The 13,617-nt window shown below is 35.3% G+C and overlaps 1 protein-coding gene and 1 long non-coding RNA gene across 2 annotated transcripts in view; one reads left to right on the plus strand and one right to left on the minus strand.

Annotated features, from left to right (window-relative positions):
- Positions 1–13,617, minus strand: part of LOC119084673 — a 125,666-nt gene that overhangs the window by 63,957 nt on the left and 48,092 nt on the right. The window lies entirely within an intron of this gene.
- Positions 1–13,617, plus strand: part of LOC119084685 — a 26,676-nt gene continuing 13,059 nt past the window's right edge. Inside the window, exons 1-2 of the long non-coding RNA XR_005089111.1 lie at positions 1–182; positions 8,666–8,674. This is a non-coding gene — a long non-coding RNA (uncharacterized LOC119084685). The remainder of the gene's footprint in view (positions 183–8,665; positions 8,675–13,617) is intronic.

The raw sequence follows: 13,617 nt of genomic DNA on the forward strand, positions 1-13,617 counted from the left end.
AATTTACACACTAATATTTCCGTGCGCATTTAGTTATATGCTTCATGACAGAATCCTATTACGCTCATGTGTAGCAGGATTTTGTGTTGATGTGTTTTGCTTGAATATTATGAATATTTCAACTAACAGTAGATAAAATCCTGTTGCTAACACGTTAGTAAAAGGGGTTTTGCGCACACGATGTGCGCAAAACAAGCCTATTTACTAACTAGTTAGCAAAATAGCTATATTCATATCGTCTTATGGTAACATATTAAACACACTCATACACAACATGATGTGAGTGCTATATGCGCCCATATAGATTTGTTATAACTGTCTTTGACTGTTAAAAGCTCGTTCAGTTATCAAAGGAGTAGCAAAAGTTTGATGAACCCTTTTTATTTTCATCCAGATCAATCTCAAAGCTTGCAAGAGAAGTAAGAATTTGCCAAACAAACATGAAAGTATGCTCGTTAATGTGTGTTATGTTGCTAAACACATCCTCCAGCGGTGTACATATATATATTACATGGTAAATGTTTAATACTCAAAAACAATTCGAAACCTCTACAAGTAGAAGTAGAATAACACTTGTGATCTACAATCAGTACTGAAGCATTTTTTTTATTCATTTCGTTAGAACTGTATTTGAACGTTCATTTTTAGTAGGTCAACATCGTTCCATTTTTCAAACGTAAAGTATATCCTTTGTTGTTTGAAATGTTTTTTTTTTGTGGAATCGTTCAAGGGGCTGTTGAATATTCATTCAAAATATGTCTTTGGTTTGCTTTGAGTTTATATGATACTGCATTAAATTTATTTGAATCTAATCAAATAAGAAAAACTAATGTTCAGATTGTCGCTTAGAATTTTTAGACCTGTACCCGTGAGAAGTACAGTGGTCTTGTAGGCATACTATCATGTTTGTAGTTCGAGTCCTTGAGTAAGAGAAAACCAGCTGTGGCTGTCCCTAGACACTAGATCGGTGTTGTCATCCGATAAAATAAAATCTCCTACTTTTTTCCACAACGCCTTTTGCAATAAAGGCTCCCGAAGTTTCAGTTGAGATAAAAAAATTCTCATCCATTCACACTCTAACTTGACCAATGGTAGCAAACTTTTGAGTCGCTAAATTGCCGACAGTCACCATATTGGATTTTAGTGTAAATGAAAATGATTCTGTAAAGACCATATATATACTTGCTCTAATTTTTCTTTTGTTCTTCTGTCGAGTTTGACAATATAACAAAAGAAAAGTTTGAATTATGTCTCTTTTGCATCTCTATGTGTAGCTGCAGTTAGAGAATATTTTTGGTTGATTTGTGATTTACCGTAAGACCACTTATAATAGAGTGTTCCATTTCGGAGATGGTTCAAGTTTGTCCCACGGCATCTTCATATAAAAAATACCGAAAGTGAACACGTAACTCATTTTTTGTATGATGTCCCACGGCATAAAAGTGAACTATATCCGAAATGGAACGCCCTATATTAAAAGTTGTGGTTGGTTACTAAAACACCTTTAATTTGGTCTTACAAAGTTTTTTATTAGCATAGGATGCATTTCGGCTTTATGCCATCATCAGCTTCTACGTAACTAAATACATTTCATCTGTTGTGCTGAATTTATACGATTCCTTATTTACTATTATTGATTTATAAAACATAAATAAATCTTGTCAAGTGTACTGGACTACATACATTCAAGTGAATGTTGATTAAATGAACTATGATAGACTAGAAAGAGCGCAAATACATTAGTATTGCACGTTAACTTGAAGAACATTTACACTTAAATTGTTAGATTTTTCTTTGTTTTATAAAATTGAACAAGGATGACGATATCGGACCATATACATTGTTCATGATTTTCGTCTTATTTTTATGTATTGCTATGGACTCTAATATATCTAGTTGTTTAACTGAGCGGGATTGTGGTATTAATTTGAGATTATTTAGGTTTGATGGTGTGATGTTTACATGTAGGTTTTGTAATGCATGTTCGACTACAGCTGATTTAGAAGGACGGTTGAATTTAATGTGGCTACAATGTTCCTTGTATCGTGTCAATAACTTTCGACGGGTTTGGCCTATATAAATTTTATCGCAAAAATCGCATGAAATTTTGTATATTCCGCTCTTGTGGTGGTCATCGCATTTGTCTTTTGGGTTTCCTAATGCATTTTTTATTTTGTTGTTGTTCGCGAATACTAGTTGTATGCCATATTGATTGAAAATTGGTTTTAAGTGATTTGTAATTGTATGGTTGAAGCTAAAAGGTACTCGACTTTTAGTTGTTTGGCTTTTGTCTTGTTGGAAAAGTGTGGACATAGATTTCTTCCTGATGTTTCGTGAATGTTTTGTTACGAGCCTATCAGTTTCGTTAGCGGTGTAGCCATTGACGTCAGCGATTTCTTTGATAAGTTTAAGTTCATTGATGTAACTGTTGATAGAAAAAGGCAATTTACACATTCTATAGATCATGCAATATGAATCTCGTGTGATGAATCGGTGTGTGTGAGTTGGTTTACGCATCTATTCATGTCGATTTTATTTTTGTTTCTGGTTAACATTAGATCTAGGAACGTCAGTTTTCCATTTACTTCGGTTTCAGATGTGAATTAGATTGTTTTATACGGATGTTCATTGGAGTGCACTTCTAAGGGTCGGAAGATCTTTTTGTTTTATGATTGCAAATACATCGTCCACATATCGGATCCATGTTTTCGGTAAACGGCCTTGTCGATTTAGTTCAGTTTCTAATTTTCCCATCAGAATGTCGGCTATAAAACAGCTTAACGGGTTACCCATATTGGCGCCGAAAGTTTGTTTATAGAATGTTCCGTTGTATTGGAAAAAATTCTGTTCCATGCAAAGTTTTGTTGCTCGATATAAGATATCAGCTTCTTTTTCCGATATCTCACTATCGAATAGCCATTCGTTTAGTACAGCTAAAGCTTCGGGTATCGGTACATTTGGGTACAGCGATACTACGTCAAATGATACTAAGATGTCGTCGGGCTCCAATGTTATTTGTTGTACAAGTTCAGCAAATTTATAAACATTCTTAACACTTCGTGTTGGTGGTGGTTGAACTCATCAACTAGCCATTGAGCTATTTTATAGGTAGGTGAAGTATAGCTTGCAATTACGGGTCTCATTTTGTCGCCTGATTTATGGATTTTCGGTTGGCCATATAACAAAGGTAGCATGGGATTATGTACTTTAAGTTTCCATTTTTCTGCTCCAATAATAGCGTGTATTTCATCGATCATTTCAGTAGCTTTTGTCGTCATGCCTCCCAGTGGATTTCGGGTCAAAGGTTTGAATGTACTTTCGTCAATTAGCAGTTACATGCGTCGACGATATTCTGTTTTGTCCATGATAACCATTCTGTTGCCTTTGTCTGCTTTTAGGTAGAAAACGTCTTTCTTTTTGAGATAAGTTGTGATGGCTAAAGATTTTATGGGTAGGCGTCGTTTTGGCGCTAACGTAGCGTTTTATATTGCCGGTTTAACCGCTTTTCGGATGATTTCTTTGTCTACGTCTCTGAAGTATTTTATCGCCGTCTCAATGTCAATTATCGCACTTTCGATGTCTGGTTCTTTCGGAGCTGGGGTGAAATTAAGTCCTTTGTTAGAGAGTTGCTGTCAAAAGGTGATATTTAGTTGTTTATTGATGTTATATTATTCGTAACTTAAGACAGGACCATATGCAATTTTAATCGGAGATAGGTTTCTTCCGAGGTGAAATTAAATGTCAAACCGTCATCCATAGGGCCATAAACCTCAACATTATTTACAATGAAAATGTCAAAATAACAAAGGAAAAAGGTTGTGGTTATGGTTCTATAGATGACATCGGTTCGTGCGAAGTATATAAACACTGAATGTAATGCAGACCCTCAGCGGAGAAATTAGAAATCAAAGAAATTACTGATCCAAACTTTCAGGTGAATTCATTTTCGTATGTTGTCTAAGTTAGACTTGTGCAACATGACGGTCCTAAATCCTTCCAATTCAGCACTAAATACAACTTGACGCAAACGAATTTTATATGTGTGCAACATGGCGGAGCTAAAATTCACCTGAAAGTTTGGATCCATGTGTAACTGTGGATTTGCATTACCTTCAGTGTTTATATACTTTGGGTTCGTGTTCGTCTAGTCAAAGTTCGTTTTTACAGTACGATGGAAGAAACCTTTACAAGGGGTAAATCATTATGGTTCGTAAAGTTCGTAAAAATGGCAATTTCGTGAACTTTTGATATTTCTTCCATATATTTTATGTCAAAAGTCTAGGAACTCGCAATACCTAGGAACTTTACGAACCATAATGATTTACCCACACAATTTTATATTTAAGAAGAGGGAACGATTATCCGTAAAAAAAATTGTTCTAGTCCTTGGTTGAGTGCTATGTTTCCAGATATATATGACTTTTATATGACCTATTGCGTACACTATTCGTACGGGTCCGGTCCATTTTCTTGCGTTTTTTTCTTAAATAGCTATTATATACTGTTCATGGCACACTGTACAGTATGACGTTTCTCTTGATAAATACTGTGAAAGATTAGGTAAGTATTATGATACGCTAAAATTTTCGCTTCGAAAACCTTAAGGGCAAACACATTACAAATTTATTGTCTGTTAATCTTCCCATATTAAAAGTTTTCTTTCGTTTATCGCTAATTCTGTTGAAGTCATCAGAGCGCAATATCGAAATTTTAGAATATCTTAAATTGTTGGGGTCGTTGTTGTTTTCAGAAGTAACATTAAAAGTCATGAAAGATATGAAAATATTATGAGCAACTTTTAATAGTTATTTGGATCACAAGGGACGAAAGTAAAGAAATTCAGCCGTGTGCGAGAGTTGCTGCCCGCGCCGAAGGCAAGGGCCGCAATCGCACAGGTTGAATTTCTTTACGTCGTCCCGTGTGATCCACATAACTTTTTATCACGAGAACTACGAAAGTTGTAATTGAGGCAAATAAACTCGAAGAAATGCGTTATCGTATGATGAATTAAACCAAAATATGCTGACATTTGCGGGGGTACAGGGGGCGGCAGTAATATTATCAACCATCACAACAATCAGACGTAAAAACAACAACAATATCCTTTGAATTATTCGTCATCAACTTTGTATGTTAACATTAATCAGAGCACTGGCGCACGGATTGTTCAATATTGATCAAAGTAAACATCTTGACAAGATTTGACTTTCGCATTATGTACATCGACTTTCGCATTATGTACATAGACTTTCGTATTATGCATTAACCGATTTCGATACATAACTTGCATTTTTTTACTTTCGCTTCCCGTTTAGGAACCGAAAATTACAATTTTCGTAGTTCGTGTGATGAAAAGTATATTTAAATTTATTTATTTATTGTCCGTTAGAAACAGTTAGTCGATTTCATAGAAGACAATAATGGTAGATTATATTGGGCCCTTGTAATATAATTCATTACATCAAGGGATCAATTTTGTGATACGAGCCGAACTCACGAGTGTGTTGTTAAGCGTAAAGGTTCGCCCTCTGACTTGTACACCACCTTGGTCTAATACACTTGTCAAATAACAGGTTTTTTTCAAACCTTGGCGCTTAACAACACAAAAATTTATCCCGATATTATGCATTATATTAGAGGGCCCAATGTATACTCTTTTATTGCAAAGTCATCCGTAATTATTCCCTTGACTGAAAGTCAGGGTCTTATGAAAGAAAATACCCTTAAATGTCCGTAACGCTAAGTTCACTATGATATTTTGAAAATGTTCTACATTGGCAAAAAACGTTAAATACAGAAAACGTCCGTACACTTGTTCCCTCGATAACTCGAGTAATTCTTAACCGATTTGCAAAATTTTGGTTTTAATCGACGGAGAATGAAAATCATGAGGTTAAGTTCGTAGATGGGCAATATTGGGATAATGAGATGGGAGTAATTCTCAAGAGAATTTTATTCCTTGTTACCGCGATAACTTCCCTAATTCTTATCAGATTTTCAAATTTTTTGTGTTATTCGACGAAGATTGAAATTCTTGAGGTTGAGTTTGCAGATGGATAATGTTAGAACAACAAGATGGGAGAAAATTCTACACCGACGCTTTTCCTTGTGGACTCGATAGCTCGAGTAATTCTTTACCGATTTGCAAAATTTTGGTTTTAATCGACGGAGAATGAAAATCATGAGGTTAAGTTCGTAGATGGGCAATATTGGAGTAATGAGATGTGAGTAATTCTCAAGAGATTTTTTTACTTGTTACCGCGATAACTTCCATAATTCTTATCCGATTTTCAAAGATTTTGTCTTAATCGACGAAGATTGAAACTCTTGAGGCTGAGTTTGCTGATGGATAATATTCGAACAACGAGATGGGAGATATTCTACACAGACGCTTTTTCTTGTTACCGCGCGATAACTTGAGTAATTTTTACCCGATTTTCAAATTTTTTGTTTTAATTGACAGAGAATGACATATTGGAGTAGTGAGTTTGGAGTAATTGTAAACATAACTTGTTTACCACGACATTTTTGCAACGGATTTCCAGAAAAATTTCTTATTTGACGAGTAGTGAATTTCTGGATTTCTGGTCTAACAATTAAGAAGTACTTCCCAAAAGAGTTTTTGCTTGCTTGAGAAACCGATAGCTCGAGTAATTCTCAGAGGCTTCAAAAATCAATTTCGACCAGTAGCGTAATTCATGTGGTTAAACTCGAACATTGGAATTTAATTGGACTAGTAATCTGGGATATACGACAATTTTTGCGTGAAATCCGTATTCTTAAAAGAATTTTTTTCGTTCCTAAAATGTTTGAACGAGTGTGAACTTTGTGGCCAGAGCGAAGCGAGGGCCGTAATTCACACGAGTTATATTTTTTCAAGAGGTAGGCAGGAAATACGCCAAATTATACTCAGACGCTTTTCCTTGTTATCGTGATCACTTAAGTAATTTTTACCCGATTTTAAGTTCGTAGATGGATAATATTGGAGTAGTGAGGTTCCAGAAAAAATTCGACGAGTAAGTGAATCTGGATTTCTGGTCGAACAATCTAGAAGTCTAGAACAATCTTGCTTGCTTGATAACACGATAACTCGAGTAATTCTCAGAGGCTTCGAAAATCGCAGATTTGAAAATATTAAGTGTTTTCGACCAGTATCGTAATTCATGTGGTTAAATTCGAACATTGGACTTTATTGGACTGGTAATCTGCGATATACGACAATTTTTGCGTGAAATCGCGTTCTTAAAAGAAATTTTTCGTTCCTAAAGTGTTTGCACGAGTGTGAATTTTGTCAGAGCCGTAATTCACATGAGTTTTTTTTTCAAGAGGTAAGCAAGAAATGCGCCACCTGTTCAGCGCTTTTAGTAGACTATATAGGAGACTCAACTTAGGAGTAAGACATCGCTCGCTGGACCTTCAACTCATAGCTCTTTTTGTTTCTTCGGGAAATTAAATAAATATGAGTAAAATGAAGCATGTGATGACTGCTGTTTTCTGAATAAAAGAGACATCACCTTTTCATGTGACTTTAATTTTGTGATCTCAAAAACACCACCTCATTTAAAAATGGTTAGAAAACTAAGGCTGGAATTATAGAAAAAAAATAGCCAGTCAAGGGATCTGACCCACCCAAGAGGTGGGGCCTAGTATCATTACATGTATTTTAATCCACAACAGCTAGAAAACGAAAAACGATGATTTCATAACGCCACACCATTTTCCTAGGTTTTTTTCATACAAAAAAATCGGCTCACACTACACACTGTGTGTCAATGATAGAAATATGGTATCAAATGTGACATCTGGTAATTTATGTGTGATCACAGCGAAAATTATAGGTTTGTAAACACGAACTTTGACAACCCGAACTACGATGATTTGATCCATAGCAACGTCGCCTACGAGATGTTCCATATTGCATGAAAATGCAGCATTTTTATTCACTTTGTGTTGTGCTTCAGTCCAAGGCTGTATACTTTGGGGAGGTCACGCGGATACAGATACGCGGGTTACACACCACAGTTGATGATAAAATGGCCGATTTCATACAAAAATTCACCTACTCTGATGATTCTCGTCGTCTTGATGATGTGGTGAAATTTTTTACATGTAAAATCATCCGAAGTGGTGTGTTCTCGCGTATCTAATAAAATGGCGGTCTGCGTGACCTCCCCAAAGTATACAGCCTTGCTTCAGTCGGCGGTGTACTGTGTCCGTTTTGTTCTCGGTTGCTTTGTGAAAAAAATGTCGGATGATGCAAATTCAAACGATTCGATTCAAATCGAGTCGACATCGAAAAGTATGCGACACTGATGGCGATGTTGAAACAAAATTTGCATGGATATGAACCTAAGCAAGCAAAGACTTTCACGTAACCCGAGGCACAACAATTTCTCGACAATGCACCTGATGGCCGTAAAGGTAACCTCACTTTTTTTTTAATTTTTATTTCTTCTCTTATTCATTTGTTCACAATGTTGCTTTGGTTTTCGTAATATGCGGATGCTGTCTGTCCCATGAGCTACCATCGATCCAAATGGAATATATCAAACGCTATGATGACATGTACTACGTGGAGATACCTAAAACAAACACTAAAACTGCGAATTCATATCGATTCGTATTCTTAAAAATGTAAACATTCGTTTTTCCAGTGCAATAAAAGGCACAACCTGTTCTAAATTCGATTATATTACTTTCAGCAAAGTAACACTCATTAAAGGCCTTGGAAAGTAATGGAGTCATTACTTATACGTATTACTTCACATAAAATATCCCGAAATACCCTACATGTAATAGCAGCTATTACAGTGTGGGAAAAATACATGTTGGTATAATTACGGATGAGTTTGCAATAAAAGTATTATTCATTCATTCTCTATGAACACAATTGTCCCATCAATTGATGTAATCAAAAAAAGCATTCCGTTTTGCATAAACTGTTGACTGTTTGCGTAAACCACGCCTCTTTCTTATTGTTAAAAACGTTCTGTCAAGTAAACGGGGCCAAATAGTCCAGGTGCTTGTGTCATAAAAAACGGTTCCGCTCTACGAAAAAGTAGGACAAAAGTCGATTTTCAAAGTAGCAAAATTCTTTCATAGTTTTTCGTTTCCAATATAATTCAAGATTCTGAAAGAACCTTGGAAAGAACAGGTTAAGACAACCATGAGTTGATCACGAAGGCGGTGACACACAATTGCGTCAACGGCTGCGAAGTTTATATGTAAAATGCAACTTAACAAAAACAAAATTCTGAATTTTCGAGAAAAATATTTTCTTCAAGTTGATGTCACCCGCCTTCGTGCTTGTCTTAACCTGTTCTTTCAGAACTTTGATATAATTGGCTAAATGAAAATCTCGAACAACGCAAGGCAAGCAGATTGACACAATCACCTGGACTAAGAACGAAGGCAAAACGGGATCCATTTTTTGACTGAGATTGCTGCTTTCCTATTCAACATCGGTAAGGTAGAAAAAATAGAGTCAATTTTGTTAAAGTTCTGAAAGAACAGGTTAAGACAACCACGAAGGCGGGTGACACCAAAGTATATAAACACTGAAGGTAATGCAGACCCTCAGCGGATCAGAGAAATTACGGATCCAAACTTTCAGGTGAATTTATTTTCGTATGTTGTCTAAGTTAGACTTGTGCAACATGACGGTCCTAAATCCTTCCAATTCAGCACTAAATACAACTTGACGCAAACGAATTTTATATGTGTGCAACGTACCGCCGCTAAATCGTTCCAAATTCACCACAAGATGCAACTTGACGCAAACGAATTCAATACGTGTGCAACATGGCGGATCTAAAATTCACCTGAAAGTTTAGATCCATGTGTAACTGTGGATTTGCATTACCTTCAGTGTTTATATACTTTGGGTGACAACAAATTTTATAAACAGATAGTGGAGAAATTAACTTGAAGAAAATATTTTTCTCAATTTTGTTTTTGTTAAGTTCCATTTTACATATAAAATTCGAAGCCGTTGACTCAATTGTGTGTCACCGCCTTCGTGATCAACTCAGAGTTGTCTTAAGCTGTTCTTTCAGAATTATCATCGAATTATACAGTCGTTTCAATAATGGAATTACTGCAATATTGAATAGAGATGGGTGAACGGATGATTGAGAATAACTTAATTTAAACGCGCATAAACAGACGGAATATTAAAATGAAAATTATGTTGGTGAGTTGCTACCGTCTACGGTAAACTCCATTCCCTAAACTCATCGATATACACGCACGGAATTTTGAAAACCGACACATTTTCTGTTTCTGTGTTTTACTTGAATTTCTGATTTCTCCATATAAAAACAAATGCAATATTCACAAAAAACTAGTAAACCACAAAACAGAGAATGTGTCGGTTTTTAAAATTCCGTGAGTGTAAGATACCAGATATTAGCGACCCAATGGCGTAATGGTTAGCACGTTTGCTTTCCAATATTCGATTGAGTTGTCAGTGTCGGTGGTTCGAGCCTTAACCAGGCCAGGAAAAAAAAAATCGGTTGTCAGACGTGTACACAAATACACAGCTGGTTGAATCGATTCATAAAAAATCTGGTATGGTTGTGTGTGTAGAGCTGTCACACGGCTTACCGGTCAAGACAGTGTTGAGAGCTACCGGTATTCTACTCCTACTGCGCTTTAGTGGGTTTAGCACTGCTATAGGTACTGAGGCGGAATATTCAAAAATCCTTCACAGTGTAAAATACTTAGAAGGCGTGGTTCGGAATTCACGTTAAGCATGTGGTCCCTAGTGTTAGGTCATTACAATACCATGTAAAAGTGCCCTTCACTAGCTATAGCAGCAAATGGTAGCCGAATCTGTCACTTAAAATCTGTCCTCCCGGCTGAACAATAACCATACGCGATTATTATTATTACCGGATATTAAAGTTACAAAACTGTACTGTCCAATATTGTTGACCATTTTGCTCTCTAGCTGTTATCAGAAAAAGTACTTGATTGCAGTTTGTTGCATGATTGTAAATGTTTGAAACTAGCTTTAAGCTCATCGATTCTTCAATATTGAATTAAAATTAAATTAAATTTACATTGAATTAAAAATTCAAAAATTATTTATGAGGGCCAGTCTAGCAAGAAGTAAGATGGTTGCATTTGATCCATATATGGTACGGATATTAAACTTTAATTCTTGAAGAAAGAACTCAATAATAAATCTGCCATTAAAGAAAAACGTTACGGTAGAGCCCTCATATCTAACGATTTCAATTCGGTTTATAACACAATTTTATGCTTCCGCTGTTGTAGTTGACGAATTTTTCCTTCATTTCCATATCTCTTATACCATCACAGTCAGCACTAAGCCATCACTCATGAGATAATAGAGTGATAGTCTAAAAAGCAACATCACTTTCATCAATCTTATTGAAACGAATGTTTTTGAAATGAAATGAAATTAAATGTTTCATTTCCTAACATCAACGTGATTGTATGGATTTTACACAGAAATTGAGGAAAGTTCATAATTGAAAAGAAAGTTAAATCAGGATGGAGATATTTTATTAAAATGATTGGTAGTATGTAGGTTTCTTTCTACTTTTATATTTGACGCGGTGATTCACGAAAAACATGCTAAAGCTTCACTTTTTTTTACCAAAACAAATTTTGGCAGTAAAATTAGTATTGTGGCAGCTGCCATAGTAAGAAATACCAAACGATGTCGAGTCGACAGTGTCGACAGAAAAAAAATTGTAGTTTTATACACTGAATGTGTTCACTGATCTACATTTTCGCCCAAAATACGCTGAAAGTGTTCACTGATCTACATTTTCGCCCAAAATACACTGAAAGTGTGCATTTATCTAATTTTTTAATTGATCTAATTGAACCTGTTCGGTCAGGGCTCTGGTTGATCTGAAATTTGTAGAAATTTTCATACAACATCGATATTATTGTTAATAAAAATGTGTCAAGTATATGATTCCAATTCACAATAAAATTTATGTCAGAGGCCGTTACCATATGTGTTCTTCCTCCGAATTAAGACACAACATCGAATAATAAAAGTTTGATTATGGTCAGCAGCCCGATATATATGCGATAAAACCATTGTTAACGGTCAAACTTGAAACGAAAAGATGTTAGGTTTAATATACGGCTTGGTACAGCGTGCGAATTCTGTTGACGATGCTGAAATAACGTCTAAATATAAACGACCTTTTTTTCATCGATAACTCTGCTCTGTCTATTTTTATACAAATTAAAAACACATCTGCCTTGTTGAAACAAAAAACAAAAATAATGTTCGCATAACCATCATTTTAGGAACACTTTTTCAGTCACAAACAGAAGGACCATATTACGAACGAACGAACGAAATTCTAAAATTACCCGATGGATTATGATCGAATAAATAATTCGACAAGCTCAAAAGATTATATATATAACCGAAATCTGGATCGGATTCATATTTTATTCAATTAATTTTTGGGATTAATTTCGAATTAGGAAATGCCATTGTTTTCATTCAAGTCACATATTTGTATATTATATACACCGAGGCCACCACTCCCCAATCCCTTCATGCTGTATGCTAAAAGGTGGAACATCATTCATTCATTCATTAATTTATTGAAGATGTTGATATATGCATTGTGAGGCGAGCACACCATAAAATAATTAATTTATTAGTTACATCATAAAATGCTTATGCGTTTACGGTTTACGATTTATTATTTATGTATGACGATGATGTCTAGAGGCTATTATTTATATATTAAAACAGAAGTGTTGTTAATATAGCAGTGACAGTCTTACTCAGTTGATTACAATATTATGCACTTGTCTGATAAGATGAGCAGGAAGGGTATCCAATGAATCGATTGATGCTCAAGAATCGTTGTGGTAAGTTTTATATTTGAAATTGCAACTGAACTTTTACTGCAATATTTTGTAACACGTAAAAATTACATTTTCTTCGTGAACATTTTATTAAAAAAAAAAAAATCACTGCATTTCACTGCACACTGAAACACGATGCAATGGTCCACATACACTATGTGCATTATTATATACTCAAGTTCACACGAAGAAAATCTTCTTCTGAAAATTCAATCAAATAAAAGTTTCACAGGATCCCTTCAAACACAATTAATACGCTGATGTGATTGATAAAATTTCTCGTGCCAACCGAAAACATTTTTCCAAACTCAAATTTAATCCATTTTGACCTACACACTAATCCAGATACAATGGAAAAACCAACAAAAATTTATATTTTCAAAGTAAAGGGAGAAAATATTTCCCAAATCATTTTGCACCGACATAGGTGACGTCACAAAGTGAACTAAACACTGAACATGCAACCAGCATCCCTCTATTCAGTCAAATACATTGGATGGCACATAATGACGAAAATTCTCTCTGAAACGTTTTTTTCGCTGTATATAGATAATACCTCTAGATTTACATGTACATATTGAACGGTTGGATGGAACACACACAGCTATCGAACGAGCGCAGATTCGAATAAAAGAGCATTATGGAATTTCCACTGTGTTAGAGCTTGTTGATGAGCAATATTCGCTCAACCAGTCTGGATATACTCGGCGCTTTCTGCGCTACAAAGATATTTATATGTTGCTG

Source organism: Bradysia coprophila, unplaced genomic scaffold, assembly GCF_014529535.1.
Source record: "Bradysia coprophila strain Holo2 unplaced genomic scaffold, BU_Bcop_v1 contig_87, whole genome shotgun sequence".
NCBI lineage: Eukaryota > Metazoa > Arthropoda > Insecta > Diptera > Sciaridae > Bradysia > Bradysia coprophila.